The 5,057-nt window shown below is 45.6% G+C and overlaps 1 non-coding gene across 1 annotated transcript; it reads right to left on the reverse strand.

Annotated features, from left to right (window-relative positions):
• Positions 1–222: 222 nt before the first annotated feature.
• LOC126540011 (U4 spliceosomal RNA) lies at positions 223–364 on the reverse strand. The gene has a single exon (XR_007601447.1). It is a non-coding gene; the product is annotated as a U4 spliceosomal RNA (small nuclear RNA).
• Positions 365–5,057: the final 4,693 nt, after the last annotated feature.

Here is a 5,057-nt window from a genome sequence, read left to right on the forward strand (position 1 = left end):
ATTGAATCATGGTATTCAGAAATGCATCTATTCTTGAAGCCCATACTTGACTCGATATAATTGACGCCTGGTGTGAACGGTCCGTGACGCTCATTGCGTTTCCTCTGGTGCACTCACGGTAGGCGTCATTTAAACCAAGCCAAGCGCGGGCTGCAATTAAGACACCTTTCTGAATGTGGGAGTAGGTAGCATCACAACGTCTTTCTTTGATTTGAATACAAAGCCCCGTAGGGCCTTCCAAAAATTGCCATGGCCGACGATATTTCACGTCGTCCCGGCGGGGTATTGGGAAAAGTTTTCAACTAGCAATAGTCGCCCCTCAGTTAGCACTTCATAGGGTACGACACCGCCTCTGCGCAAAGCTGACAAGAAAGCAAATTCGATCTGACGCTATTGTAACACACCGTCTTAGATTGACAAGTTATTTGAGTGAGACGTATGGTGTTTTTCTCAGCAAATATTAGCATGACTGCAAATTAACTGGTTCCAACAGTTAATGTACTTACTGCAACCACTTCTTTTATCTAGAATAAATAGTTGATGTAAAACTATTTGGATAAACCTGTTATAGTGCTTACACAAAACATTTCAGCGGCTTGATCTTGCTGCGACAAGGGTATCGATCCCCTGAACTAAACCAAAACTGAACTGAACCATGCAGTGCCTGCGCTTGTGGCTCGACCATGCTACCTCATTTTTAAATGCACTAGGTACAATACACATGTTGTAAGTAGACTGATTGTCGGGTAGAAGGCTATGCACCCTTTTACGAGGGGGAACGTGTCGGCTCCCTTAGCTAAGTTGCCCCTCAAACAGCGACCTGTAGATGTCTGGCCCACTATGACAAGAAGTTTTCCCTTCAGAAAAGAGCGCCAGCCTGACAGCTGTCAGAGCCGTGCCCTTCCTTACATTCCTTATGCACACTTGGGCCACTCGCTCGTGTTCCTCCGAAAAGGATCCAGGGGCCGAATTCAAAAAGTGTTTCGTTCATAAGCGCTCTTTGCCATTGGCTGGCTATCTTCGCTAATAATACGTCTAGCATCAGGATTGACTGAAATTTTCTTTTATGGGTAATTCTAGCGTAAGAGCTTTTGTTCCCTTTCTTTTCTTCTGTAGAGAAGAGCAGCAGGCGACTCTCTGCGTTTTCTCGATAAATGCTCCCCTCTCTCTGGCTCCCTCGCTAAGGTAGCGCTTTGCATAGATTCCGTAGATCTGCTTAATTATTTTTTTTTTGTCTTCCAATTACGGGCGACCCGAACAGCACACGTCATCATTCCGTGCAGATTAACAGTAGCGTCAAGCTTTCTTAATAAATAAATTTTTACTGTTTTCCTATAAGAATATTCCTCGGCTATCCCAACGAACTTGAACCAGTTCGAGCTGGTTTGAACGGTTATTTTTTCACTCAGGAGCTGAATCAGTACTGAAACGCTTTCGCTGATCCGTAATGAAAACCGGAACGAAAAATGTTTCGGGTCGACAATTTAGCTGCGTCATTTGTTGGTAAGGTTTTGAAGGCATGGACTCGCCGGGGTGGCGTAGCTGCTATGACGTTGCGCTACTAAGCCCGCGATTGCGGGATCGAATCCCGGCCGCGGCGGCCGCATTTCAAGGGTCGGTAAAATGCAAATACGCACGTGCATTGGGTGCACGTTAAAGAACCCCAGGGGGCCAAATTTAATCCGGAGCCCCTCACTACGGCGTGTCTCATAATCAGATCGTGGTATTGGCAGGTAAAGCCCAGAATTTAGCTTGTGATGGCACACTTTAATCAAGAATATCAGTCGCGTGTCCGCGTGTTCGTTGCAATGACATCTAATCAGGCTGTGTCAACACACGGCATAGGAGTTAGTGGCGCCTCATAGCAATGTTCGAACCAGCTAGCGCCAGGCAGAGGCAATTGGAGATCGCTGGGAGAGGGCTTCGTCCTGCAGCGGACATAAAATAAGCTGATGATGATGATGATGATGATGTAATATAGAAAGCCCACATGCAATACTTGCATGTAGGCTCTCTAATACAATAGTGGTATGATTTTGGTTATTTATGATTCGCAGACGCATGCAACATGACCAGTTTATGTCCTTGAGAAGAGACTGTCGTGCTAGTCGGTTCGTGACGACTAATTTGCACTGTCTTGACAATGGGACAAATTGAGGCCCAAACATACATACGTTTTTGCATCACCTTGTTCCGTTGTGTGCTGCGAGAGATTTATGATCCTGAACAACCGTTACTGCTATGTCAAAACTAGGTAACTATATCGCGCCTGTTCTACGACAGTGTTGTAATGTAACGCACGCCGTTTTTTTGATAAACCTGTGTTTTCGACAACAATCCAATAATTTCGACTAGGCAGGCAGCATCTGCAGGCGTCTGCCAATGTTGTCATGTCGGTCGTGGAAAATATCTTTCTCCCACTTTTTTGCCGCCAGACCAGACATAGTCGCAATCAGGACCTGACACTCATGTTTTTCCGGGAACCATTAGCAAACGGAACGCACTGCCTTCAAATCTTTTTTCAGAGCGTGCATTCCTGATTTAGAAAAACGTATCTATCATTTGATTCTTGATTCTTCTTGATTCTTCATAACGCCATACTCTTGTCTATATTTGGTAACTCATGAACTAACTTGTATTTGCTTTTTCTTTGTGCGCATAAAAGTGATTTTACAAATTTATGGAATTTTGTCTAGAACGTATTTTCAATCACGTTTGTTAGTCTGTACTTTGGGCAGTAATGCTCACTATATTCCGTTGCATAACGGGCTCAATTTCGTTCATTATGTTCATTTATTGCCCCTCCTGCGTGGTCTTCGGACTGCAGTGGGTACTAAATAAATAAATAAATAAATAAATAAATAAATAAATAAATAAATAAATAAATAAATATAACGTTGGACTTTGTTAATGTGCTCGTTGTCCTCTTGTGGGAGCCCTAGAACACAGCACATCAGATAACGTAGTTTCTGCGATAGTTATTCCCTGGTCGACAAGACACGCGGAGGGCTGCCAAAAAAGCGCTTACAAAATAGTTAATCGTAATAGTCACTCGGCTCCAGAGTCGCCATGAATAAGTACTTGTAGTTTTCGTGAAAGTCCGCGCTCCCCTCGTTTTCGTGCAACTCAGTGCTACATGAACTCGCCAGAACTGTATAACAGAATCAGATACCTCTCTTATGCACCCGCGGCTGCCTCTCATGCACTTCTATATAGGCTGGTTAACACTACATACAGTCTTTCAATACACGTGGAAAAGTGGAAACAAAATTTTATTCCGGGGGTTTTACGCGCCAAAACCATGATATGACTATGAGGCACGCTGTAGTGGGGGGCTCCATATTTATTCCGACTACCTGGGGTTCTTAAACCTGCACCCAATGCACGATATACATGGTGTTCATTTTTTTTTTTTTTTGCGTTTCGCCCGCATCGAAATGCCGCCGCTGAGGAAGAAATTCGATCCCGCGAATACATGTGGAAAAGTGTTGGGCCGATTTCACATGCAAATTCAACCGCGTTTTTTTTTTTTTTTACAAGTTCGAGCACGCGCACATCATTGTGCAGCATTCGTTCATCACGTAAGGCCAGCGTGTGCTTCGCTCAAGGGCTTCGAGCGGGGCTCCCTGTGTCCACAAAATACTTAATAGACCGGTAATCGGACACATTCGCGAGCAATAGTAGTATGCCAGCGAGCGCGTCTCTCTTCTCGTTAATGCAACAATAAATCACCGCACAAGGCCTCTGTAAACATATTGGACATTTAGGTGTCCGTACAGAGGGCAGCGACCTCTTAATACGAGATCGGATGATATTCAACGATATTATTATAGAGGTGTGTCAGCTAAGTCGCTTCAACGCTTTGGGTGCTCCATCGGAACTCACCAAACTAGAGGAAGGTATCGAAATAAGCGCTTCCGCGCTTATATACATAGGGACCCCCACGCCAAAGCTCAGCGGTTCCTATGTTTAAATCGGCGGTTCTTCTTCATTACATTTGTCCCCCGGAGAAAAAGAGGCCATCTTGGCGATCTAAGCATGTGGTAACATAGAGGGATCGTAGAAGGGCTTGAGCCGATCCACGTGAACAGTTTCACGACCGCTGCGGCGCTGATCGGAAGACGGCGACACAGCCTCTACAACATTGTTCATGGGAGAAGTTTGTGCAAGCACACGGTAAGGGCCGTGATTTCTTGGGAGCCAGTTAAAGGAAAGGCCGGAAGCTAAAGGTGGGACCAAAAGCCGAACCAAAGATTCGGAAGGGAAGCTTGGGAGGTCAGAGCCACCACGACGATGCTATTGGTGCGTCTGATCTGCGGTGGTAAGACAACGGGCGAGTTATCTGCATTCTTCAGCATGCTGTGCAGCTTGATATACAGGAACGCATTGCGATGAACCAGGCTGGTAAGGTAGGATTGTATCGATGGTGCAGGAAGGTTTGCGGCCGTACAGTAAGAAAATTACGCAGATCCCACGCACTGTGGGAATCGATGTGCGCGAAGCTTTTTGTGCTAGTTGCTTTGATTAACGATAATTAGCGGTGATGTTGACGGCGAAGTCTTAATTTCTTCAAAGTTTATTCTAACACGAGGATGGTGTGTTGACGTTAAACGTTACCTTGCGTGCACCACTGCTGTTTGTCTGCGTAGTATACAGAACACACAGGGAGATGTATTTGCTAATTGAGGCGTTGTTGTGAGCCATATTTCATAACCTCTCAGAGGGTTGAGCATTGTCATTGCCTCACATGGCACATCGCATCGTGGCACAAGTATTAAACTAGTATTGGATTATGGGGATGTACGTGCCAAAACCGCAATCGGATTATGAAGCACGCCCTAGTGGCGGACTCCGGATTAATTTTGACACCGTAGTGTTGTTCAACGTGTCCCTAAATCTAAGTGCACGAACGTTTTTTATTTCGCCCCTGTCCAAATGCGGCTGCCACGGTCAGTATTAAGTCCGCGACCTCGAGCAATGCCACAGCCGCGAAGCTACCACGGCGGCCACAGAAGTGTTGATTTCACGGTCGACCGTTTCCGTAGTGTCGCCTGGAC

This window comes from Dermacentor andersoni, chromosome 2 (genome assembly GCF_023375885.2).
Source record: "Dermacentor andersoni chromosome 2, qqDerAnde1_hic_scaffold, whole genome shotgun sequence".
NCBI lineage: Eukaryota > Metazoa > Arthropoda > Arachnida > Ixodida > Ixodidae > Dermacentor > Dermacentor andersoni.